The sequence below is a fragment of the Gorilla gorilla genome, chromosome 12 (genome assembly GCF_029281585.2).
Source record: "Gorilla gorilla gorilla isolate KB3781 chromosome 12, NHGRI_mGorGor1-v2.1_pri, whole genome shotgun sequence".
NCBI classification, from domain to species: Eukaryota; Metazoa; Chordata; class Mammalia; order Primates; family Hominidae; genus Gorilla; species Gorilla gorilla.
Genome location: NC_073236.2, coordinates 109,777,392 through 109,805,115, shown reverse-complemented (window position 1 = coordinate 109,805,115; position 27,724 = coordinate 109,777,392). Strand labels below are relative to the sequence as shown.

General features: G+C 44.9%; 1 long non-coding RNA gene across 6 annotated transcripts in view; it reads right to left on the bottom strand.

Moving 5' to 3' along the window:
* Positions 1 to 27,724, bottom strand: part of LOC109025756 (uncharacterized) — a 194,089-nt gene that overhangs the window by 149,124 nt on the left and 17,241 nt on the right. For 4 of the 6 annotated variants that reach the window (XR_002004716.3, XR_010130011.1, XR_010130009.1 and 1 more), the window contains exons 4-6: positions 19,582 to 19,659; positions 17,923 to 18,004; positions 8,156 to 8,260 (exon numbers count right to left, since the gene is read on the bottom strand). This is a non-coding gene — a long non-coding RNA (uncharacterized lncRNA). Of the gene's footprint in view, positions 1 to 1,824; positions 1,915 to 8,155; positions 8,261 to 17,922; positions 18,005 to 19,581; positions 19,660 to 27,724 lie in introns of those variants that run through there. The other 2 variants (XR_008677227.2, XR_008677222.2) reach the window with 2 other exon arrangements.

Here is a 27,724-nt window from a genome sequence, read left to right as displayed (position 1 = left end):
GTGCCATTCTTGCCTAGTAAGGGAGTTCTAGAGTTCTAGCTCAGATGAGACTGGATTCATTTCCTGGAGAGTGGGTTGTTATAAAGCCAGGATGTCCCTCGGGCTGCCTCTTCGTCACACGTCTGTTTCCCCTTTGATCCTCTCCACCATGTTATGATACAGAATGTGGCCCTCACCAGAAGCCAAACAGATGCCAGCACCATGCTTCTCATACTTACCAGCCTGCAGGACCATGAGCTAAATAAACCTCTTTTGTTTATAAATTACCCAGCCTCAGGTATCCTGTTATAGCAGCACTACACAGACTAAGATGTCAGGTTTCTGTCTTGAATGAGTAGGTAGACAGTGGTGCCAGGTGCCAAACTGGGGAACCCAGGAGGAAAAGCAGGTTTGGGAGCAGCTCAGGAGAGGGGAGTGAGCCCATTCAAGCACTACCCTGATGAGGAGGTCCCAGTTTAGGCAGGAACAAAATTTAGTCTGCCAGGGTTACAACTATGGTTATCTTAGTCACCTCAAGCTGCCATAACAAATTACCAGAGCCTTCAGGGGGACTTAGACTCACAGTTCTACAGGCTGAAAGTCCAGGATCAGGATGCCAGCATAGCTAGGCTCTGCTGAGGGCCCCCTTCCTGGCTTGTAAATTTCCACCTTCTTGCTATGTTCTCATGTGCTGGGGAAGAAAGGAGGTCTTCCTATTTTTATAAGATCACAGTCCTATAGGATTAGGACTCCACACTTAGGGCCTTATTTAATCTTAATTACCTCCTCATGACTCTATCTCCAGATACATTCACACTGGGAGCTGGGGCTTCAACATGTAAATTGGTGTGGGGAAACGTACACCATTCAGCCCTTAACAGTGGTGGAACGGTTGGGCTGGGTTGTCCCCCAAGATAGAACACAGCCTAATGTCATTAAGTGTTCAGATGAGGTAGCTGGCTGTCTGTGTCTGGAGTCCATACTGTTCAAGCCACCTTCTGATCATCTTGCTTCCTGTGGTCTTTAAGGAAAGAATGCACTGATCTTGCCAACATGATTGCTTGCTATACTTGGAGTACATTAAGTATTGCGGCTTAATTGGTGTGGGTCAGGATGGTCAAGTCTGAAAAACTCTGACCCACCAAAAGGCCACAGTCTTTTACTATGGCTTGAAGAGTATGGACTCCTGACACAGAGAGCCAGCTACTTCATCTGAACACTTAATGACATTAGGCTGTGTTCTATCCTGGGGGACAACCCAACCCAACCATTTCACCACTGTTAAGGGCTGAATTGTGTACAAAATTGAGAGCCAGATTCTGGACCTTGGTGAACTCACTATAATACATTACAACTTACAAGGTTCCTAATGGCCAGCCAGTCTGTCCCAGGGAACATTCCTCCACACTAACAGCTTCCATCTTGCCTGGCTCATTTAGAAGGAAGAGACAACAGTTTCACTTACGTAGGCAAAGTAATAAAAGGAAAAGAGAAAGGACTTTGGAGCAGACCATTGCATTCACACGAATGGAGACCCACTGGAGTTGTGTAGTACACAACCCGCACTGCTGCACACAGAGGTGCTGCTTGCAGTTAATAGCGGAAGGTTCAAAGGCCAGCACCTCTGCTAACCAACTCTACACAGGGGCCTTAGGCAACTCACTAACTTCTCCATTAGGTGGAAAAAAAGTATCTACCTTGGACAAGTAGATTGAGTGGAAAATGATGTGTTGAGCTTTTAAACCAGTACCTGGCATTTAGTGGGCAATCAAAAATGATGGCTATTTTTATTTTTAGTGGGGAAGAAAAAAGGGGATAATTAAAAGCCATGAAAGAGGCATTGTACCTTTTGCATCAATGTATGACTTCCACTGCTGCCTACCTAATATTGGGATGTAATGGTTAGTCAGAACCAACTCCCTAAATCCTGCAGGGCTGTGGGAGGAAAGGAAGATAGGACGGTGAATGGAATTGTTCATAAAATGGCATGGAGTCCATGTTTCTGCCCAAAGGGGATTAATTTTTTATTCTGATCACCACCACCCCCAATCAGGAAGATAGTCTTCCTGCAAAATGCAGCTAAAAATAACCCCTAACTGGCATGAGGAAACTTCCAGGGATAATGTAGGTGTTTATAGTCTTGATTGTATGTGGTGATGGTCATATATATATGTCAAAACATATTGCAATCTATTCTACATTAATTAAACTTCAATAAAGTTGCTTCTGTTGTTTTTAATGTTCTCCGGTCATCACTACTGTTTTCCAAACACTGACTTAAGCAGAGAATGCCACACATAGGGCTGGGGGGATAGGATTCAGGACAAAATGAGCACAGGTTAGAAAGAGATTATCAGCATTTTGAAGCATGAGTTAAAAAAAAAAAAATAAGCCTCCTGGGAAAATGATCAACCAAGACCGCAGTTAAACCAGGAACCTTTACAAACGCAAATATAAGAACGTTTTTCATATGATAGTAAAGACCCTAAAAAGCCAACTGCCAGCCCTTCTGTCCTCCCAGGATGGGATGCAGCGAAACGTCTAGGAAAGTCATTTCACAGACTCTCATGCCCTGACACATCTTGCGTGCTGTTGTTGGAATAATTCTTCTCAGAGAATATTTCCATCCCGAGCTCTCATTCTCTAATCTCCTGTGGCCCACTATTGCTTACAAAGCCAAACCCAGTTCCCACCTGCCTGCCCTGCAGACTCCTCTACAATACAGTCTCGCTGGCCTGCTGGCTGGTCCTCAGCACTTCTGGTCTCCACCCTAGGCTGCCCATCCCCCTTTTAGACCAAGCTTCATTTTACATCCTCTGCTAATCTTTTCTTGGCTTCACCACTAGATGACCATTTATCTTTCCTTTCATTAAAAACCTGTCTATAGAGACTGTATTTCTGAACCCAAAATTGGAACATGTGGATACAGAGTTTTATGCTGTTGACAGATGTGAAAGACGCTCTGGGAAAAGTCACTTGGATGCTCATAAATTGGACTTTGGAGGATGTTTCGATAGTATGTGGGGCCAGGGAACAAGATATTTGAAATAGTGATTGTATAGGGTGTCCAGGGTGCATGGCTGAATCTTTCATTTGGCTTTTTGGCATGGGCTACCTACAGTGTATTACTAATTTTTTTTTTTTTTTTGAGACAGAATTTCACTCTTCTTGCCCAGGCTGGAGCACAATGGCACGATCTCGGCTCACCACAACCTCCGCCTCCTGGGTTCAAGCGATTCTCCTGCCTCAGCCTCCTGAGTAGCTGGGATTACAGGCGCCCGCCACCATGCCCAGCTGATTTTGTATTTTTAGTAGAGACCAGGTATCTCCATGTTGGTCAGGCTGGTCTTGAACTCCCGATCTCAGGTGATCCGCCTGCTTCCCCCTCCCAAAGTGCTGGGATTACAGGCATGAGCCACTGCACCTGGCCTATTAAATTATTTTAGTCAGCTGGGTGTGGTGGCTCACGCCTGTAATCCCAACACTTTGGGAGGCCAAGGCGGGTGGACGCTTGAGGTTGGGAGTTTGAGACCAGTCCGGCCAACATGATGAAACCCCGTCTCTACTAAAAAACAAAACTTAGCCAGCCATGGTGGTGGGCACCTGTAATTCCAGCTACTCGGGAGGCTGAGGCAGGAGAATTGCCTGAACCTGGGAGGCAGAGGTTGCAGTGAGCCAAGACTGAGCTACTGCACTCCAACCTGGGCGATAGAGTGAGACTCCATCTCAAAAAAAAAAAAAAAAAAAAAAATTTAGTCACATCTTTTTCCAAAACTAAAGTTTAATTACCTTAAGGACAGGAACTGTGTCAATATCTTGATATGCTCCCAACACTGGGAAAGGGCTCAGCATATGTTGTAGAGAAAATAAATGGCTATGAATGAACAATTTCAAACCCTTTATCTCGATGGGAAAATGACTACCTTGCAGTGTCACCATCATCCACCTTCCTTTTCCACCCCTCTGTGAACAGCACTCCTCATCTGGAATGCAGCTCACAGGAGTGACACAGTAGATGAGGCAGTCTCGGGAGCTGACCTTCAGGAATTTTGCACCATCCTCTAACCAATGCTTTAAAGAGTGTGAGAAAAAATGGGGCCCTGCTATAATGCAGAACAAGTTTCTGGGACTATAACACATATAAAAATCACCAGGCAAGCTTGCTAAGGTAAAGATTCTGGCCAGGCACAGTGGTTCAAGCCTGTAATCTCACCACTTTGGGAGACTGAAGCAGGTAGATCTCTTGAGCCCAAGAGTTCCAGAACAGCCTGGGTAACATAGTGATATCCCTTTGTTAGATTTTTTTTTTTTTTTTGAGATGGAGTTTCTCTCTTGTTGCCCAGGCTGGAGTGCAATGGTGCCATCTCGGCTCACCATAACCTCCACCTCCCAGGTTCAAGCAATTCTCCTGCCTCAGCCCCCAAGTAGTGGCATGTGCCACCATGCCCGGCTAATTTTGTATTTTTAGTAGAGATGGGGTTTCTCCATGTTGGTCAGGCTGGTCTCAAACTCCTGATCTCAGGTGGTCCGCCCACCTCGGCCTCCCAAAGTGCTGGGATTACAGGCATGAGCCACTGCGCCCAGCCACTTTGTTAGGTTTTTTTAAAGGTAAGGAGAGGGTTAAAGAAAGACACACAGAGAGAGAGGGTGGCTCTACAGCAACACAGGTAGATTGCAAAAACCTGTGGAAGTGGGGGGACCAGCTTAATGCCAGAGCCACCACCGCTTACAGGCTAGGGTACTTATGTGCCTCGGGGGGAGGGGTCTGGGCAGTATGGTTTGCTGCCTGGGAAGATGTTGGTAAGACGTCCCCACGATGGGGCAGTTTGACTCTTGTTCCCGCAGAATGTGATGTTCCTTGCACCTTTTCCCAGCAGAATATGACAGGGATGTTCCTTCAGTTGGGCCTTTGCCAGGCAGGGTATGATAAGGATGTTCCCGTGCCTTGTGGTCAGGTGGTTAGACATGCCCGAACACCCATGGAATGTTTCACTTTGACCAAGGTCAGTGAAATGGCAGGGTTGGGAGGCTTACAAAACAGTACAGTTAGGGCCGGGTGTGGTGGCTCACACCTGTAATCCTAACACTTTGGGAGGCCGAAGCGGGTGGATCACCTGAGGTCGGGAGTTCGAGACCAGCCTAACCAACGTGGAGAAACCCCAACTGTACTAAAACTACAAAATTAGCCAGGCATGGTGGTGCATGCCTGTAATCCCAGCTACTCAGGAGGCTGAGGCAGGAGAATTGCTTGAACTTGGGAGGCAGAGGTCGTGGTGACCGGAAGTCACAGTGAGCCAAGATCGCACCATTGCACCCCAGCCTGGGCAACAAGATTGAAACTCCGCCTCAAAACAAAAACAAAAACAAAAACAAAAGGTACAGTTTGGACTAACACCCTTCTCTACAAAAAATTTAAAAAATTAGCTGAGTGTGGTGGCACATGCCTGTGGTCCCACCTACTTGGGAGGGTGGGGTGGGAAGATCACTTGAGCCTTGGGAGGTCGAGGCTGCAGTGAGCTATGATTGCACCACCATGCTCCAGCCTGGGCAACAGAGCAAGACCCTGTCCCAAAACAAACAAAAAGATACAGATTCTTGCTGGGCACGGTGGCTCATGCCTGTAATCCCAGCACTTTGGGAGGCCGAGGCCGGCAGATCACTTGAGGTCAGGAATTGGAAACCAGCCTGGCCAACATGGTGAAACTCCATCTCTACTAAAAATAAAAGTAAAAAAATTAGCTGGTGTGGTGGCGGGCGCCTGTAATCCCAGCTACTCGGGAGGCTGAGGCAGGAGAATTGCTTGAACCGGGAGGCAGAGGTTGCAGTGAGCCGAGATCACACCACTGCACTCCAGCCTGGGCGACAGAGCGTGACTCCGTCTCAAAAAAAAAAAAAAAAAAAATACAGATTCCAGGGCCCCACCCCCACAGATTCTGTAGGCTTGGGATGATGGTGCCTGGAATTTTGCTTTTCTCCCAGTAGAGGCTGATCATGCTGCTCTTTGGACCCCGCGTCGATGAGAACTGATGGACCGCACATTCTGAAGGAAACAAGCACCACAAAAACCTCTTTGTGAACGTGGCAGCAGAAACCCAAATCAAACTACCTTAAGCAAGAAAATGGATTTGCTGGGAAGAAACTGGGGTAGGCAGCTCAGTGCGAGTGGAAAAGTTGCAGAAGGAAGTAAGGATCTGAGGACCTTGGAGACTGAACTTGGGGACTCGATTATCATTGGAATCACTTTTATTTCTGCTGTCTCTGCGTTCTCCCCTATTTACAATAAGTTTTCTTTATATAATGGGGACATGCTGATGGAAATTCCAAATTCTTATTGCCAAGTTCCATATTTCAGTTATTTATTACAAGCCACCCCAAAGTTAGTGGCTTCATACAACAATAATTTGTTTTGCTCATGAATCTATAATTTGGGCAGGGCTCAGAGGGGACATCTAATCTCTAGTCTGTGTGGCATCAGCTGGGGTTCAAAGGCAAGAGGTCACTGGACAGCTGGGAGCTGGAATGCCTGAGGGGTCCTTGCCCGCTTGTCTGAGGATTGATGTTAGCTGCTGGGGACCTCAGCTGGGGGTGTGGCCGGAGCACCTATCTATGGCCAGTGTGGCTGCCCGGACTTCCTCATAGCATGGTTCCAGGGTTCCAAGAGCACTGTCCCCAGAGGATCAGACGTAAACTGCATTATCTTTTATTACACAGCCTTAGATGTCACAAAGCATTATTTTCACCTTAGTCCCACCCTTACCGAGATTCAAGAAAAGGGAAAACCAACCCCACCTCTTTATAGGAGAAATAAAAATGTTACATCATATGCAGCAACGTCTGGGGGACGTTGTTGTAACCATCTTTGAAAAATACAACCTGCTACACTGCATCATCTGAGGTGGTAGATTTTATTAGTTACTGTATCAAAAACCCCAGGGAAGAACATTGATTGACTTGGCCTTGGTCAGTGCTCACTCCACTGACCAATTATTGTGAGCAAGAAAGGGAAGCACAAAGACTAGCCCAGCCTGGCTCACATGCTTATTCTGTGACTGGCTGGAGGGAACAGCCAAAATTACATACAACCACTATAAACTAGTACTTCCCACGTTCTGATCCTTCTGGACACCAGAGTCAGCTACAACAATAAGAAGGGTTCACAGAGTCCAGATGCCTTTATGTAAAAACACCTAAAGGACAATATTTTCAGAAATGTGTTGGCAGCAAGAAAGACCAACAGAGGAGGAGGAACTATGGCCAGGTGTGGGGTCAGTCAGAAGAGTTCAGGTGTGTCAGTCAAAGTCCTGGAAGAGGATCCAGGACCAAAAAGAATCAACCAAGACAGACAGGGACAGCCATACCCCATAGCGGCAGCAGGTGAAAGTGTAAGCCTGAAAAGTCAGGTGGGAGAGGTTGGTGGGGTCTAGGGCGTGAGAGGAAGGCTCCAAGGCAAGGGGGCCCATGCAGTGAGCTTCCACTTGCATTTGTCCTCACAGCAACTCTACCATGTAGCTATCATTTCCACAGATGTTCAGAGAGATTAAGTAATTATCGCCGGGCTCGGTGGCTCACGCCTGTAATCCCAGCACTTTGGGAGGCCGAGGCGGGCGGATTACCTGAGGTCGGGAGTTTGACACCAGACTGACCAACATGGAGAAAGCCCCTCTCTACTAAAAATACAAAATTAGCTGGGTATGGTGGCACATGCCTGTAATCCCAGCTACTCAGGAGGCTGAGGCAAGAGAATTGCTTGAATCTGGGAGGCACAGAGGTTGCGGTGAGCCAAGATTGCGCCATTGCACTCCAGCCTGGGCAAGAAAGGCGAAACTCCATCTCATCAAAAAAAAAAAAAAAAAAGTAATTCTCTCCAGGTCACCCAAGACATGAGCCTCAAAGGTTTATATAGGAAGAAGTCCAGGTTCTGAGAGTACATCAGAGGCCACCCCCGTAAGTAGGGGACACAGATGCATGCTCTCATCCCAGGGCAGCCCTGGACACGGCTCCACTCCAGTACTGCTCCCAGCATGTGGCCCACAGACACTCAGCCCAGCCATCACCTGGGGACTGGCTAGAAATGCAAACTTATGGGCCGTACCCTAAACCCCCTGTTTCCAAATCTCTGGGGACAGGGCCTATGGAGTTTCTAATAAACCTTCCAAGTGATCCTGAACACACTTACGTTTGAGAACCACTGCTCTATTCCATTTTATTCCCATGGTTTACTCCACACAGCCTGGAGCCACCAGTGTAAACTGTAACTGGCATGCGAGAGACCTGCAGGAAACTGATTACACAAGGACAGGATGTTAGCATTACCTAGTCATGGTTATTACCCTTGGGTAATAACCCAAAGGTAATGTTGGCATTACCCTTACACGGTTGCCTCGAGGGTGACAGAAGATCCAATATATGGATGTATAGTTTGCTTTGCAAAAAGTCATTCTCACTCCATACCCCAGCCCCTACCCCAGCTTGAAGTTACCACTCTCCTTACTCTAAATCCCTTAAAATACATAAAGTCTGAATCGCCTCATTATTATTTTTTACTGGCTGCCTTATATGTTAGTGGTCTGCTCATGTTAATGTCTTACCTCCTAATTAGGTTGTAAGCTCTTCAAAGGCAGGTGCAGGCATGACCTCTAAGTGACTAGGACAGAAGCCCAAATAAAAGTATCTTTTGTAAGCTAATATTTATAGGCCCTTGATAAGTATTTTGCTGAATGTTATATGTATGTAATAGATAGTGGTACCCCCTTATTCAGGAGGGATACATTCCAAGACCCCCATTGAATGCCTGAAACTGCAGATTGCATCAAGCTCTCTATATACTATGTTTTTGTTTGTTTCTTTGTTGTTTTTTAGACAGGGTCTCCCTCTGTCACCCAAGCTGGAGTGCAGTGGCACAATCATAGCTCACTGTAGCTTCCAATTCCTGAACTCAAGCAATCCTCCAACCTCAGTCTCCCAAGTAGCTAGGACTATAGATGTATACCACCCACGCCTGGCTAACTTTTTAATGTTTTGTTGAGACAGGGTCTCACTATGTTGCCCAGGCTGGCCTTAAACACCTGGCCTCATATGATCCTCCTACCTCCACCTCCCAAAGCACTGGGATTACAGGCATGAGCCACCATGCCCGGCCCATACTGTGGTTTTGATCTGACAACCTAGACAGTAACTAAGTGACTAAGGGGTAGCGGGTATAGACAGTGGATATGCTGATCACAGGGATGATTCACGCCCAGCCAGGATGGAGCAGGACGGTGTGAGATTTCATCATAACATTCAATTTAAAACATAAATTGTTTATTTCTGGAATTTTCTATTTAATATTTTTGGCCAAGGAAAACAGAACCATGGATAAGGGAGGGCTGCTGTGTCTTGTTTAATCCACAGAAGCACAATCCTATAAGCTGGGTGTGACCTTGAGGAGACTGAGACTTCAGAGGTGTCAAGGACCCCCTTCAGCATCACACCCAGGAGGGAGCTGTTGGAGGCAGGCCCACATTTAAGACTGTGTGATGCCCAGGTCCCGGCCCTCACCCAGCCTAACGCAGGGCTCCGGCGTGCAGGTGTCACGGTGTCGCTGCTTCTCACTAACACAGGGCTCCGGCGTGCAGGTGTCACGGCGTCGCTGCTTCTCACTTGCGTAAGAAGTGCCACCACAGAAGTACCACAGCTGGTGGCAAAGTGCTTAACATGGTACGTGCTCAAAAACTGTGAGCTATTTTAAATACTTGACTTTCTATTTTAAAACACCTGGTCACCTTCATAATTTTATTTGTTTCTGAAAATGACCATGGGCAATGGGTAGAGCCTCTTTTACTATACCTAACGTGAGAGGTGAAGAAACCAGGGCTGGGGAGTTAAGAGACCCAGGTTTGTTTTCCCACCGCTCAAGTCTCCCTCCTTCTACTCTTAGCGGTGGTGGTTATCCCTCTGCATCTGCAGCAACCTCAATTCTTGCCTCCTCAGAAGAACGAATTTGGCTGAGGGGCATAAAGCAGAAGGAGACATCATGGTAAGTTTTGTTTTGTTTTTTGGTTTTTTTGAGAAAGAGTCTCACTGTGTCAGCCAGGCTGGACTACAGTGGTGCGATCTCGGCTCATTGCAACTTCCGCTTCCCAGGTTCAAGTGATTCTCCTGCCTCAGCCTCCTGAGTAGCTGGGATTACAGGTGCCCGCCACCACGCCCGACTAATTTTTGTATTTTTAGTAGAGACAGGGTTTCACCATGTTGGCCAGGCTAGTCTCGAACTCCTGACCTCAGGTGATCCACCCACCTTAGCCTCCCAAAGTGCTGGGATTACAGGCATGAGCCACTGCGCCTGGCAACCAAGGCAAGTTTTAGGGCAGAAGTGAAAGTTTATTAAAAAGCTGTAGAGCAGGCCAGGTGCGGTGGCTCACACCTGTAATCCCAGCATTTGGGAGGCTCAGGCAGGGCGGATCACTTGAGGTCAGGAGTTCAAGACTAGCCTGGCCAACATAGTGAAACCCCGTCTCTACTAAAAATACTAAAATTAGCAAGGAGTGGTGGTACACTCCTGTAATCCCAGCTGCTCAGGAGGCTGAGGCAGGAGAATGGCGTGAACCCAGGAGGTGGAGCTTGCAGTGAGCCGAGATTGTGCCACTGCACTCCAGCCTGGGTGACAGAACGAGACTCCATCACAAAAAAAAAAAAAAAAAAAAAAAAGATGTAGTATAGTGAATGAAAGGAAGGAAGGAAGATACACTTGGAAGAACACCAAGAGGGCAACTGGAAAGACCAATTGCGTGGCTTGACCTCTTGACTTGGGGTTTTATATGGTGGCATATGTGATGGTTAATATTGAGTGTCAGCTTGACTGGATTGAAGGAGGCAAAGTATTGTTACTGGGTGTGTCTGTGAGGGTGTTGCCAAAGGAGATTAACATTTGAATCACTGGACTGGGAGAGGCAGACCCACCCTCGATGGGGGTATGCACCATCCAATCAGCTGCTGATGCCACTAGAATAAACCAGGCAGAAGAAGGTAGGAGAAGCCGACTTGCTGAGTCTTCCGACCCTCATCTTTCTCCTGTGCTGGATGCTTCCTGCCCTCGAACATCAGACAAAGTTCTTCAGCTTTGGACTCTTGGACTTAAACCATTGGTTTGCCTGGGGCTCTCAGGCCTTCGGCCACAGATTGAAGGCTGTGCTGTCGGCTTCCTTGCTTTTAAGGTTTTGGGACTCGGACTAGCTTCCTTGCTCCTCAGCTTGCAGACGGCCTATTGTGGGGCTTCAGCTTGTGATCGTATGAGTCAATGCTCCTTAATAAACTCTTCCTCATATAGACATCTATCCTATTAGTTCTTTCCCTCTAGAGAACTCTAATACAACATACTTTCGGGGTCTTGTGTTACTTCTCCCCTCTCCTGAGATCTTATGGGGAAGCTGCTGATCACCAGTTTCAGATGTTTTCTATCTATTAGGAGACTGCCTTTCCCTCCTGCCACTGTGAACAATTATTACTTTCGAGAAATAGGTAACAACCACCTGACCCTCACCTGACGGTCGTCCAGCACTCCTGGTGTGTGTGGGGGGAGGCCTCTCCCGCCCTGCTGATACCTGACTATCTGCCTACTGTCACGCGACTACTCGCCACCACTCACATGGCGTTTCTATCCAGTCTGGATCATTCCTGCCAGCCCTGCAGTTCAGGGCTGTCCTCAGCTGGTGCCCTATCAGACTTCCACCTGCAGGGCAGATGCAAAAGTGAAAACCTTCCTCCAGCCCCACAGTCTAAGAAAAAACAGATTTGAGGCATCAAAGGCCCACTCTCTGAAGGACCAAGGCAACTGTGAGGTTCCACTGAAGCTCTGTGGTGAAGCCTCCTTCAAGCTTTCTCCTGCATACCCCCTCATCTTCCACGCTGTGACTCCACTCCAGGCCACTGCTTTAGAGACCTCTTCTAACCCGCTCCAAGGACATGACATCAGGGCAGGAAAAGCGTGCCTTATGACTGGGCTCTGCCTGGGCTTAGTCATCCTGCTGGACCAGCTCTAGGGGAAGGCTGTGGTTTTACTTCATCTCTCTGAGCTTGTAAAATTAATCAAACTTGTATTTTTAGTACGGGATTTATTTTTCAAGGTCAGTTTTTCCAGATTTCATAAAAAGATAAAAAGTGGTAACAGCTTCTTTGGACACCTTAAATATTCTACATGCAGAATGAAATGCATCTTTGTATAAGAAAACCCTGGGGTGAGTACGGAGAGCTAGCTCTCCCCAGCAGTTTGAAAAGCCTCCGGGCCACTGAGTGCCAGGCCAGCTCCACCATTCTTTGGGTTGATGAGTATGTCTTGTGAAGGGCAGGGTGTTAATCGTTAACTCAAGCTTTTGAAAGGGAGTTCAGTAGCATAACTTGTTAGTAATGAAGGGGCGCAGGCAACTTCACCCCAAAATATGGCTCCTTGGTATAATGAGGATTTGGGGTTTTTTAACTTTTTTTTTTTGAGGCAGGGTCTCACTCTGTCACTCAGGCTGGAGTGCAGCAACATGATCTCAGCTCAGTGCAGCCTTGACCTCTTGAGCTCAAGAGATCCTCCCACCTCAGCCTCCTGAGTAGCTGGGACTACAGGTGTGAACCATCGTGCCCAGCTAATTTTTAAAATTATTTTTGTAGAGATGGCAGTGGGGAGGGGATCTCACTATATTGCCCAGGCTAGTCTCAAACTCCTGGGCTCAAGCAATCCTCCCACCTTGGCCTCCCAAACTGCTGGGATTACAGGTATAAGCCACCATGTCTGGCCTATAATGAGTACTTTGAAGGCCCTTAGAGATCAACAGATGCTTGAAGAGACTTTTATCCTATCTGCATAAAGACCAGGTGAACCCACCAAGGAAAGTAATTGTTTTTCCTTCCTCTTCCTGTTATCTTATTATCTATCCAATGTAACCACACCTGAAGAGACCCTTTCACAGGATAACATCTGTCTCTCAGGCTCATTCAATTTCCAGAGATAACCATTTACAAGTTAATCTATGTTCCTGATCCATTCATTCTCCCGAGTAATCACTTCTTGCCTCTCAACAGAAGTACCTATATTCCCCATCTCCCCACTTCCCTCTGAAATAAGGCTATGTAAGTATCTGGGCCCCACCAGGATATGGGGCAGTCACTCTGATTCAGCTTTGTGCATGCTAATAAATGTGTATTATGCCTTTCCTCTTATTATCTGCCTTTTGTGAGTTGACTTTTCAGCAAAACTTCAGAGAATGAAAGGGAAGATTTTCCCTTGACCTTGACAGCCATTACTGGGGTTTAAGTGGAGGAGAGGGGAACATTTAAGAGAAAACTATAATTTCTCAGACACCAGTTTCTCCATGAAAAATCTTGTGGGCTCACTTACAAAGCCCTTAGAATGTGAATCCACTTCCACCCCCGAGCCCGCTTCAAGATGATGGCACTCTTCCTTCCCATCTCCTCCCTGTTCCCTCCTGACAGCTCCAGCGCCAGTGTTCTGCTCTCAGAATATAAATTTAGCTGCTCGAGGAGGATGAGCAAGGCTCATGGCAACTGTGCTCTCTGCAGGTGGTGTGAGTCACTCAGCCTCGGGAGGGGCCTCCTCTGGTCTTGTCAGCATCTTCGGCCCTGGCTGGGCTGGCTAAGCACACCTGCAGCGCCGGCTCTGGTATCGGGATGTTAGCTCACCCAGGGAGCTAAAGCTGTAATTAAACCCACCCAGAAGATGTTCCCTGCGTCTGACCAACTTGTTAGCTTTTTTTTTTTTTCTCCTTTATACGATGTATTCCCAGTGGACAAGTTATTCAGATCATCTGGTGAAAGCAGACCCACTTCCTGGTAAAATAAACATGCCTTTCTTTCCATCCCAATGTCTAAATGCTTAAGGAATTTTAAGCCAAATCTGATATTTTTCCTTTTTAGCGCTTGCCATTGCACACTGGTCTGCTTCTTCTAGGCTGTCCCATAAGCATATATTTTTTCACTTCTCTCTGGCCCATGTTCTTCCCAAATGCCCAGCACTTCCTAAAGGCCGGGTTCAGTGTCGCACTTTCTCTAAACAAGGGTGCGAGGCCACCATCTAGTGTTCAACAGCGGAAGTGCAGGTATGCAACAAGTCGACTAGGTCGGACAAGTGCACTCCAGTGGGACCCCTGAATGTGGTTCCACCCGCCGCCATTTCTGGGAATGTTGTGACAGTTTGTCACAAAATCGGACAGGCTACATACATTAGGCAGCTAAAGAAACTGATGTATAGATGAGAATTAAAAAACATTTCTCTACCCTCTCCCAGTGTAGAGCAGTGACCAACCATTCTGGTTTTTACCTGGGACTGAGGGGACTGCCTACGACCAAGGACTTTCAATCCTAAAAGCAGAAAAGTCCCAGGCGAAGAGGGAAAAGTTGATCACCCAATAAGGAGAAATAAAATGGCTCTGGGAGCAGAAACTTGTAAGAAATAAGAGGCCTTGGGCTTCTGGTTGGCGGTGGAAGACAGCTTTAGAAGAAAACTTTTGTTTTTATAGAAGAGATGGCACTGTACAGTTATCAGAGGGAGGAGGCTCAGTCAGACAGCAAATAAATGACTTCGGGCATTAGCCCAAAAAGTCCTGATCAAGAGGCTGGGCTGGGCTCAGGGGATTCTCTGGTGGCCTCCAGACCGAGGAACCTCAGTTACAATTGCTCTCCTGTTACGAAGGCAGGTTCTGCATCTGCTCTTACAGGCGTGCCCTTGCTGCTTTGAGCAGTGTGGTATTTGTATAAATCTCTAAGATGGTGTCAGTGCCTCAAATGAACTCAACTGGGCTACACTCAGGAAGCGAACCAGAGCTTGCTGTTTCACTGACCATCTGGGAATGCCCCAGTGAGCAAGGGGGCTTTGCAGTTGCACCTCTGCCACTGGCTGTATGACACTGAGCAAGTGACTTAACTGTTCTGAAACTCCCTTTCTTTGGTGGGCTGTTGTGCAGTTGGATGAAGCAGGCATATAAAGTCCTCTTAGCCCAGTGTCCAGCATTTGGCCAGCTCTGGGTGAAGCCTGTCTGTCTTTGACCAAGCAACCCAGACACAGTCCCTGGCCCTGAAGCCAGAGTCCTGGGGCCTCTTCTGTTTCTTCCAGCAGACCCCCCAAATTGAGCCTGCTTCTCTTTCTGTTTAGAGTTTCTACCACCTACCTGGTACTCACGCACCCTTCCCCTTACTCCCAGGACTGGCTGAAGAATGGAGATTATAACAGCAATTGTGAGATTCACCAGATAATTCATGCAAAGAGCCTAGAGCAGGGGCCTGGTGCTAGGCTCTAGGCTAGCAGGTCAGAGCTTAAAAATGCTCCTGTCATTGTGGCTCTCTCACCTTCACTTCCAAGTTACAGGTCCTGTTCTTTGCTGGAGTCTAAGAAACTGAAGTTCAAGAGATCCCCCAAATTTCACCCTGAAATCTAAGCAGTGCGGAAAAGCTTCAAAGGCCTTCTTGGTTCACTTATTCATCCATGCAACCAAGTTTTATGGCTCCTACGCCAGACATTGTGTGAGGTAGGAAGAAGCCACTGAGGCCAGGCTCAGTGGCTCACATCTGTAATCCCAGCACTTTGAGAGGCCAAGGCAGGAGGATTGCTTGAGTCCAAGAGTTTGAGATCAGCCTGGGCAACGTGGCAAAACCCCATCTCTACAAAACTTTTAAAAATTAGCTGGGTGTGGTGGTACAAATCTGTGGTACCAGCTACTGGGGAGGCTGAGGTAGGAGGATCGCTTGAGCCCAGGAGGTCAAGGCTGCAGTGAGCCATGATTGCACCACTGCACTCCAGCCTGGGTGACACAGTGACATCCTGTCACCCTTCACCCCAAAAAAACCACCTGGGAACAGGACAAATGCAGCCACTGTCCTCAGGGTCTTATAGCCAACAGGGAAGCCAGCCATTAAAGGCAAATTATGACAAGATGCCAAAGATGGGGCTTGGGGGGCTGAAGGAACGGGGAACAGAAAACTTCTCTCCAAGGGGGTCCAAAAGGCAGCCATATTTAAATGAGACATGAGGGATGAAAGTGGGAATGAGCTCACCTGCCAAAGAGTGAGGCAAGGGGAAAGGCACAGAGAATTCTCAACCATAGGGAAGAGGCAAGAATGGCCAATGCCAGGGACTAAGAAAGGCCAGAAGACAGAGCCAGAGAAACAGAACAGGGAGTGGGGGCACCCCAAGGAAGGCGGGGGGGGGGGGGCTAGAATTTGCAGGACTTGAAAGTGTAAGGACAGGGGACTTCTTTTTTTTCTGAGATGGAGTCTCTGTCGCCAGGCTGGAGTGCGGTGGCACGATCCCGGCTCACCGCAACTTCTGACTTCCCAGTTCAAGTGATTCTCCTGCCTCAGCCTCCCGAGTAGCTAGGATTACAGGCACCTACCACCACATCCAGCTAATTTTTGTATTTTTAGTAGAGCTGGGGTTTCACCATGTTGGCCAGGATGGTCTCGATCTCCTGACCTCGTGATCCACCTGCCTCAGCCTCCCAAAGTGCTGGGATTACAGGCGTGAGCAAAAGCGCCTGGCCAGGACAGGGGACTTCTTTCTGAGGGTGATGGGGAGCCCAGCCCAGCATGAAGTTGGGGAGTACAGATCAGACTGGAATTTTGGAAAGCTTGCTCTTTTATCCCTGGGCATGAAGCTAAGCAAACATCACCTACCCCTCCTGCAAGACTCCTTCCTTTCACTAATTCTTCAGAGGAGATGTAGTTAGTGGGGAGCCACAGGTGTGAAATATGGGCTGTTCGGATGGGTAAATCCCAGACAAGACAGCATCGTCCTCCCAGCAAGTCATCCCTGGGGGCAGGAAAGGACTGGAGAGTGGGCTCTGTCCCCAGACCCGGATGGTGGGGGTGGCTGGGAGCTAGCAGCTGGCTACAGTGCCTACGCAGGCCTCTATTTTTCTTTCTATAGCTAATAAATATTAGTGACAGTTTTTACAATTGGCCAATAAATCCAGCTTATTCCAACCCCTGTGTATTTCTTAAATCCCTAGCTTGTATATCAGTTGATCTGCCATGATAGAACAAAAATGGCCTAGATGCTTCTGGGTGTAGGTGTATGGATGGGTTGGGAGTGTGGAGAAGTTAGAAAGGAGTGACCTCATTACAGTCTTCACAGAGGTTGTCGTCTTGTGAGGAAAGGAAAAAATGAATTCAGTAGGAAGAGGACAGTGACAACCCTGTACTTCTTCATAGGGAAATTGAGGCTGGGAATGCAGGGACGCATTTTCCTAAGACTGGGATGGAGTGAGTGCTAGGGCTAGTGCTGGAACCCACCAGACCACACTGGCCATGGCTCACACAAAGGTCCCTGGAGAAGAGGACTTCTTACTTACTGTGGGAAGTAAGTCACAGGCCACATTCCTAGCCAGGGTCCACTACTCTCCGAGGGTCCCCACTCTAGTCATGCAAACCTTCCTTTGCTTCCTCAAATAAGCCAAGTCCATTCCCACAGCCTCAAGATGTCTTCTGTTATGGTTCCCTCTTACCCAAAGGCTCTAACCCCTCAATGGTTACTGGCTTCCTCCTTCAGGTACTGCGTCAATGCCAGCTCTTCAGAAAGGCCCCCTGAAGACTCTTCCTGAAGTGGCCCCACACCCACACACCAACAAGTCTCTGTCTCCCCCAGCATTATGCTTTTCATCTTCATCATTCTCAACCCCCATAGGAAATGACCCTGCTCCTCTAGTTTCCTCTCCTACCCCCCAACTCCTGGCCCGCAGACTAAAACTCAAGAGAGGAGGATCATGTCCACTTTGTTCACTGCTGCATCCCCAGGCAAGCGAGAAAGCCTGGCTTACCCTAGCACTCAGCAGCTGCAGAATGAATTAATGAAAGCAATGCTCTATAAACAAATCCTCTTCAAGTAGACATGGAAATTATTATTTGTGAGATAACTCAATTCAAAGGTGTTATGGTAGAGAGACCAGGTTGAGCAATCGTAAGACTTACATTTCAGTCCTACGTGGACTTTTTCTTCTTGCTGTGGTGGTCAATACACAGAATATTCTGGAATCTCAGGCTGAATTTATACCTGTAGAAAGAAGAAAGCAACGCCTTACACATTATTGTTGGGAGGATCAAACTAGAGAGTATACGTTCAGTGCTTTGTAAACTGTAAGGTACAAATAGATGTATGATTATAACTTTATGAGGAAATTACTACAATATTTATATAAGCACTTTCCCTAGTCTTTCCAACATAGACTCTGACTTAGAAAAAATAGATTTAGAATCTGCATTTCAGAGACATCTAGGATATAAATGGAATCATTTTAACAAATGAGGGCAGAGTCCACAAATCGTGACTATTCTCAGGCTCTGTTGCTTTTCTTTCCCACCATGCCCACTGACAGCTGGCTTCATTTCTGAACAATTTTTGTTGTCTCACTATTTACTTTCCTTTTTAAAAGGTTTTTTTTCCAATTTATATATGTAATACATGTTCTTGTAAAATTGTTAGAAAATGCTAAAGTTTTTTCAAAATCATCTGTAACCCTAACTAGTCTAGAGGTAACCAAAGTAAATATTTCGAAATATTTTCTTCCAAATTCTTTTTAAAACTGAAATTGCATATGACAGTCTCATTTTGTACAGAGGACAAAGTGAATGTGCTGTATTGCTACATGATAATGGCTCTGTTAAGCCAGCTGAGACCCTGCTGAACAGGATACAGATGGCACTGGATGGTGGGAAAAGCACAAGAGTTTGGTTCTGACCCTGCTTCTTAGTAACTTGTAGGCTTTGGGCAAGTGATTTAACCTCTCTGAGCCTCTGTTTTCTCATATGCAAAATGAGCAATAATAATTCCTACCACATAGAGTGTTTATGAGCACTCAATAAAATAAAATATGTAAATTGATTGAAACATAGTAATGCTCAATCAATTATAGTCATATTATTAGTACTGTTAACAATAATGTCTTTAAAGGTGGCAGCTTAGTCTTGAAAAAAGAGGAGATTAAATTGAAGCCAAGTTGGCTGGAGCCAGACACGATGAAAGGGAACAGAGTAAGAACTCCGCACTCATTGCTGGGATCCAGCCTGAATAACCAGGGAAAGCATTCCATGTCCAGGGCTTACCCCTTCCTCAAGAACAGCATCAAGGACATAGACGATCAACAGGTACCGTCAGTCCCCAGGTCTGGCCACAGAGAAGCATTGTGATCAGAGCTCTTTGTCACTAGCTGAAGAAAGGTAAGTGTGGCAGGTTCGTGGCATGTCACCCACAGCACCCTTCAGAATGAAGGAGCCTGGCGGCTGCAAGGCCAGCCTCTGCAGTCACCAACCCTGGGGATGACCTCAGTAAAGAAGGCTGTCTTGCCAAGGGTCACATCCCTTTTCGGGATAACACACACCCTGTGACTGGCAATACAGGTGTACAAAGGCCTGACCTTCTCTTCCCAAGTCAGGACAGCTATGAAAGCTCATCCCACCTTCAGCTTGCCCTGGTAGGTTAGCAGTGGCTTCCATGGAGTCTTGGCATCTCCCTCTACACAATCCTGCTTCCCTGCCTTCCCCTTCCTTCTCCCCTTCCCCTTCCTCTCCTTTCCCCTTCCATTCCCTTCCATAGGATTTGATCCCAAAAGCACTCCCTACTGGAGCTCGTACATGCTAACTCCATCTCTGAGTCTGCTTCAGGAAGAGTCTTCAGGGGGCCTTTCTGAAGAGCTGGCATTGACGCAGTACCTGAAGGAGGAAGCCAGTAACCATTGAGGGGTTAGAGCCTTTGGGTAAGAGGGAACCATAACAGAAGACATCCTGAGGCTGTGGGAATGGACTTGGCTTATTTGAGGAAGCAAAGGAAGGTTTGCATGACTAGAGTGGGGACCCTCGGAGAGTAGTGGACCCTGGCTAGGAATGTGGCCTGTGACTTACTTCCCACAGTAAGTAAGAAGTCCTCTTCTCCAGGGACCTTTGTGTGAGCCATGGCCAGTGTGGTCTGGTGGGTTCCAGCACTAGCCCTAGCACTCACTCCATCCCAATCTTAGAAAAATCCAGCTTGTGACAGGAGACCCACCTGCTCCCCCTCCTCACATCTCCTGGTGCAATCCCTGCTGTGTGCCCTGCAGGGCTTCTTGAGTAAACAGTGAGCTGAGCTGACATTAGATTCTATTCTTACAGTTTGCCCTTTTTTCAATGTTACCCAAGGACTTCTGCTTCCAGGAAGATGGAGTAGGCATACTTTTCCCTATTTTTACCTCTAAATACAAGTAAAAACCCTGGACATTATATATAAAACAAACAGAGGAGAATCTGAAGATGGAGAGAAGGAGGCAGACAGGCTAGGGGCCTTGGGCCACAAGGAATGATTCAGTAGTGAGTCCCTGGAGCTTTCTTGTTGTCTTGGAGCTAAAGGAGCTGGCAACTCAGAAATGGCAAAAGGCGCACACAAAAACATCCCCAACAAAAGTCTGCTTTCTTTAGCAAAGGACCAGGAAAAGGGCAGCCTAGCAAAAGAGAAAATCTTTAGACAGCAGCCACTCAACTCCAGCCAAATGCTACAGGAAACAACAACAGCAACAGTGGCCCCATACCCACCCTCACCAGCAAAGGCCAGTGGGGAGCCTCAACCTCCACCCTCAACAGGCTGTATCAAGGTGCCCCAAGCCCCCTCCCAGGGTGGTGTCAGAGAAGGCCAAGCGTGGAGCCAGAGGTTTCATCTCTACCAGGTGGCAGAGACCCCTCCTACCTCCCACCATCCAGCCGTGTGGTGGCAGTGGAGACCATGTGGGGAGCCTCAACTTCCGCCCCCAACCTGCGGTAATGAGACACCCCTCCCTGTCCCCACTAGGGAGGGGCTAGGGGCTTGGAGGAGGCCTGGTGGAGAGTTAAGACATATACCACTGCCTAGTAAAATGAAGCCACCTCCTCCCACGGTGTCAGTGAAGCCATGTGGGGAGCCATGGCACTCCTGTCTCTTCCAGCCAGGGTATATAAGCCTAGAGGGAATCAAGAACACCCACCTCCACCCAGCAGTACTGAGGAGCACTGCCTCACAAGTGTCAATGGAGGCAAAATAGAGAATCTGGACTTCTATCCCCACTCCTGGCAAAATGGGCAGCACTTTCCCTTTCCCCTACTGAGCTCACACTAGAGTTTATTTGACACCTGCTAGAGCCAGCTAAAATAGAAGGTTTGAACAAGATTAAAAATCCTATAACATAAAACCCAAAGTATACAAATTCCAATAGAAAAATATTCATCATACCAAGAGCCAGGAAGATCTAAAACTGAATGAAAAAGACAATCAATAGATGCCACCACCACTGGGTGCTGTGGCTCACCCCTGCAATTCTAGCACTTTGGGAGGCCAAGGTGGGAGGATCACTGGAGCTCAGGAATTCAAGACTAGCCTGGGTAACATAGGTAATTTTGTAGAGGCCCCGTCTCTACAAAAAATTAAAATAAATTAGGTGGGTATAGTAATGTGTGCCTGTGGTCCCAGCTACTGGGGAGACTGAGGTGGGAGGATCACTTGAGCTTGGGAGGTTGAGGCTGCAGTGAGCCATGATCATGCCACTGTGCTCCAGCCTGGCAGACAGAGTGAGACCCTGTCTCAAAAAAAAAAAAAAAAAAAGATGCCAACACCAAGATGACAAGATGTTACTGATAAAATTTTTAAAGCAGCCATCATAAAAATCCTTCAATGAGCAATTACAAACACACTTAAAACAAATAAAAACACACAGTAAAGAAACAGAAGACATAAAGAGGAAACAATGAAAATTTTAGAAGTGGGAATCACAATAAATTTTTATAAAACTCAATGGATGAGCTTACAGCAGAAGTCAACGTAAAAAATCAGTGAACTTGAAGACAGAAATTACTCAATCTGAGCAGAAAATAATACAAACTGAAAAAAAAAAAAAAGAACAGAGCTTTAGGGATCTGTGGGACTAAAACAAAAAAATCTAACACTAATGTCATCAGAATCCTGGAAAAGGAGGAAAATAAGTGCCAGGCTGAAAAAGTCCTCCAAGATATAATAACTGAAAACTTCCTCAAATTGGCAAAAGATGCAAATCTACAGATTCAAGAAGCCAAGAACACTCCAAACAACATCAACCCAAAGAAATCTATACTAAGTCATGTCACAGTCAAACTTCTGAAAACTAAAGACAAAAAAAAGAAAATTCTAATAAAAAAGGACATCTTACTTGTAAGGGAAAAACAATCTGAATGACAACAGATTTCACAAAAGAGGCCATAGAGTTCAAAAGGAAAGTGGCACGACATTTTTCAAGTGTTGAAAAAAGACTTGTCAACCCAGAATTCTATATCTAGAGAAAATACCCTGTAGGAATGAAGGGGAAATCAAGACACTCTCAATGAAAGAAAACCAAAAAAAAGGTGTTGCTAGCTGACCTACACCGAAAGAATAGCTAAGAACATTCTCTAAAAAGAAAAATAAAATGTTTCTTTAAAAAAAATATTGGAACAATGGGAAGAAAGAAAGAGAACATAAGCAAAAAATATGGATAAGTACAATATTTCCTGCTCTTCAGTTTTTAAAATTAGTTGATCATTGAAGCAAAAATTATAACACTCTGATCCAGTTCTCTGTAAGGGGGAAATACATAAGACAACTATAAATGGAGATGGCAAAAAGAACTAAGGTTTCTATAATTCATCTGAACTGGTAAAATGTTGGCAATAGACAGTAATAAGTTATGTATATATAATGAAATACCTAGAGAAACAAACTTAAAAAGCTAACAAAGACATACATTTAAAAAAGTACAACTGAGGGCCAAGCACAGTGGCATGCACTTGTAATACCCAGCTACTTAAAGGGCTGAGGTGGGAGGACGGCTTGAGCCCAGGAGTTTGAGACTTTATTTAGACAACATAGTGAGACTCTGTCTTAAAACAAAAAAACAAAAACAAACCAAAAGTACTATAGAGGAAACAAATTATTTTTAAACTTTTTCAAGTAACCCATAGGAATGGGAAAAAATTAAAAATCACAGAAAACAATGGAGAGAAAAAACAGCATATTTAAGTCTTAACATAGCAATAATTACACTAAATTCAAATTGTCTTAATATACTAATTAAGAGAGATTGGCAGAGGGATTAAAATATATATCCAATTCTATGTTGTCTACTAGACATTTAATTCAAATATAACAATATAGATTTTAAAAGTAAAAGAATGGAAAACAATATACCATGAAAACATTAATCGAAAGAATACAAGAGTAGCTATACTACCATTAGATAAAGTAGACTTCAAAGCAAAAAAAAAGTTACCAGGGACAGAGAAGAGCATTACATAATGATAAAACAGCAAGTCCAGCCAAGAAGGCACAGCAATCCTAACTGTTTATGCACCAAACAGAGGTAAAATATGTGAAGCAAAAACTAATAGAATTAAAAAGAAAAACAGACAAATCCACAATTGTGGCTGGAGACTTAAACCTCTCTCAAAAGTATATAGAGAAACAAGACAGAAAAATCAGGACAGATATAGCACTCAACACCATTAATACTAAGATCTAACTGATATTTAGAGAGCACTTCATCCAACAACAGCAGAATACACATTCCGTTCAAGTGCCAATGGAACATATCAAGAAAAACTATATTCTGTGTCACTTAAAAAATAAAAACAAATTTAAAAGAATTGAAATCATACAGAGTATATTCTCTGATCACAATGGGATCAAACTAAAAATTAATAGTAGAAAAACAGAAAATCTCCAAACACTTGGAAACTAAACAACAAACTTTTAAATATCTCCTGGGCCAAGAGAAAGTTTCAAGGGAAATTGTAAAAATACACTGAACTGAACAAAAATTAAAATAAAACATACCAAAATTTGTGGGACACCACTAGAAGACCACTGAAAAGAAATTTTTTAGCACTAAATACTTCTAATAGAAAACAGAAAAAGCCTAAAATCAATAATCTAGCTACACACCTAAGAACACTGAGAAAGAAGATAGAAAAACAAACACCAAAACAAGTAGAAGTAATCCCATAATAAAGATAAGAGCAGAATTCAGTAAATTGAAAACAAAAACAATAGGAAAAAACAATAAAAGAGAAAGCTGGTTATTTGAAAAGATCAGTAAAATGGACAAGTCTCTAGCAAGACTGACAAAGAAAAAAGAAAAGATAAAAATATCAAGAGTGAAAGAGGAAATATCACTACAGACCATGCATATATCAAAATGATAATAAGAATATGATAAGCAATTTTACATCCATAAATTTGACAACTGAAATGAAAAGGATCAATTCTTCAAAAAATGCAAACTACCCCAACTCACCCAACATGGAATATATGATTTGAATAGCCCTATGACTACCAAGTAAAAATTTAAAACTCCCAAAAAAGAAATCTCCAGGCCCAGATGGCTTCACTGGAGAATTCTATGAAAAGTTTCAAGAATTAGCACCAATTCTATTCAGTCTTTTCCATAAAATAGAAGATGAGGAAATTCTTCCCAAATAATTTTACGAAGCTAGTATACCCTGATACCAAAGCCAAACAATGACAGTACAAAAACAGAAAACTGCAGACCAATATCCCTCATGAATATAGATGCAAATATTGTTACCAAAATTTTAGCAAAAACAATTCAGCAATATAAAAAAAGAATTACATGCTATGAACAAGTGAGGTTTATTCCAGGGATGCAAGGCTAGTTCAGTGTTCAAAAATCAATATAATCATTGTTAATACATCTACATACTAGCAATAAATGTGAAAACTAAAATTAAAAAATAGAATACTGGCCAGGTGCAGTGCCTCACACCTATAATCCCAGCATTTTCGGAGGCTGAGGCAGGTGGATCACCTGAGGTCAGGAGTTCAAGACCAGCCTGGCCAACATAGTGAAACCCTATCTCTACTAAAAATACAAAAAATTAGCCAGGCGTGGTCATGGGCGCCTGTAATCCCAGATACTCGGGAGGCTGAGGCAGGAGAATTGCTTGAACCCAGGAGGCAGAGGTTGCAGTGACCCGAGATCATGCCACTGCACTCCAGCCAGGGTGATAGAGTGAGACTCCATCTCAAAAAAAAAAAAAAGTACTATTTATAATCATTCAAAAAATAAAACGCTTAAGGGGTGCAAATTTAAGAAAACATAAGACTAGTATGCTGGAACTACAAAACAGTGACGAAAGAAAGCAAAGAAGATCTAAATTAATGGAGAGTCATACCCGGTTTGTGGACTAGAAGACCACACACACAGCTACCATATGACCCAGCAATTGCATATGTGGGCATATATCCCACAGGGGTAGCAAAGCATGTTCACAAAAAACCCGTACATGAATACTTAAAGCAGTTTTATTCATAAGAGCCAAAAACTGGAAACAACACAGATGGCCATCAATGACAAATGATTGCATGTACTGTGATACATCCATACCATGAAATACTATTCATCAACCAAAAGGAATGAACTTGGCAGCCCACGCCTGTAATCCCAGCTACTTGGGAGGCTGAAACAAGAGAATCATTTGAACCCAGGAGGCAGAGGTTGCAGTGAGTCAAGATGGTGCCACTGCACTCCAGCCTGGGCGACAGAACAAGACCCTCTCAAAGAAAAAAAAAAGGAAGGAGGGAAGGAGGGAAGGAAGGAAGGAAGGAGGGAGGGAGGGAAGGAGGGAGAGAGGGAGGGAAGGAAGGAAAGAAGGAAGGAAAGAAGGAAGGAAGGGAGAAAACAAAAAGGAATGAACTGATGATACATGAACAGCCTGGAGGAATAGCCAGAGAATTATGCCGAGTGAACAGAAAAGCTAATCCCCAAAAGGTTACATACTGTGTGGCTCCACTTATATAACATTTTTGAAATGGAGAACAGATCAGTAGTTACCAGGAATTAAAGCTGGAATAGAGTGAGAGGGAAGTGGGTGTGGCTATAAATGTCAACATGAGTCATCCTTGTGATTGTGGAAAAATGTTTTCTATCTTGACTATATCAATGTTCATAGACTGGTTGTGATTTTGTCCCATAATTTTTCAAGATGAATTTAGTTTTTAAAAAATATTACATATATATTTGTTGAAAAATAAGCATTAAAGAAGTGTATAATATAAAAAGTTTCTTGTAAGATACCCAGACCCTACTCATTCCCTTCACCCTCTTCCCATACCCCCCACCCACACACACACTGCCTCTGGATAAATACTATTAATGGTTTGATATATTTTACTCTGATTCTGTTTCTGGGGGGATTTTTTGACAGGGTCTTGCTCTGTGGCCCAGGCTAGAGTGCAGTGTCACGATTACAGCTCACTGCACCCTTGACCTCCAGAGCTCAAGCGATCTTCCCACCTCAGCCTCCCAAGTAGCTGGGACTACAGTCTCATGCCACCATGCCCAGCTAATTTTTGTTTTGTTTTGTTTTGTTTTTATACAGATGAGATTTTGTCATGTTGCCGAAGCTGGACTTGAACTCCTGGGCTCTAGCAATCTGCCCGCTTTGGCCTCCGAAAGTGCTGGGACTACAGGTGTGAGCCACCGCTCCTGGCCTACTCTGATTTTTTGCATAACCTAAAATATCTATCTACCTTTATATATAATTTACATTTTTAAAACCAAAAATTGAATTATACTAAACATAGTCCTGCAACATGCTTTTCTTATCCAATATATTTTGGGCATTTTTTCTATATCAGTATTTTATTGCTATCAGTGGCTATAAAATATTCTACTGGATGACTGTGTCATGATTTATCATTTCTTATAATGGTGGAAGTATATATATTTTTTCCTTTCAACATTACAAATATTGCTGAAAACAACTATCTATTTGTGTTAATGTATTTCTAGTCTCATTTCCTAGAAGTAGAAAATGTAAGACCAAACAGTTTTTGCCTATTTTAAAATGTAATAGATTCTGCCCATTGCCCTCCACAAATATTGCACCAATTTATATCATCATCAACAGAGTATGAGACTCTGTCTGTTTGCCCATACTCTCAACACAGACATTAGGTTTTAAAAATTCTCCTAGAGTCATGTTTGTGACAATAGTGAAAATGTGGAAAAGAATGTGTCCCCAGACATAGAAGTTTGTGTTCCAACACTGTATACAAGGGTAAGACATTGAGACAACAGTAGGCTTGAAGAAACAGAAAGGTAGAAACAGAGTGAAATAGAGACAGATGGACGGATGGGCATATATATGGATGGTGGGTACACAGAGATATGAAATCTCATTTGATTCGGCTGAACATTTTTAGAACAAGCACACAGCTTTGAACATGCCCTGAAGGCAAGTGCCATGAATATATTGGATGGTTTCAGTAGTGAGAAAAATACCATTATATATAAAACAAAAAATGTGAAATTCTAAATTTGACTAGTTACATCAAGAACAAAAGTCCGGGCCAGGCACAGTGGATCACTCCTTGAATCTCAGCACTTTGGAAGGCTGAGGCAGGAGGATCACTTAAGCCTAGGAGTTGGAGACCAGCTTGGGCAACAAAGTGAGACCCCTGTCTCAAATTTTTAAAAATTTATTTTAAAAAAAGAAAGAACAAACAAAAGCCCTGAAAGCTGAGCAGAAGTTCTCCAGGAGGCATGCAAAGAATGGGTGCAAAACACAGGACAGTGGGCAACTCTGGAGAGTGGCCAGGAGTGTAACATGGTCACAGCATCAGGCACCTGTAGGAAGGGGATAATAGGAACAGGCCCACAGTGGAGGATGCAGCAGGGAGAATATGGGTACAGGAAGTAGAGATGGAGTGTGGTGGCCTCAGACCTCCCTCCAAAAGAACCGGCTGCAG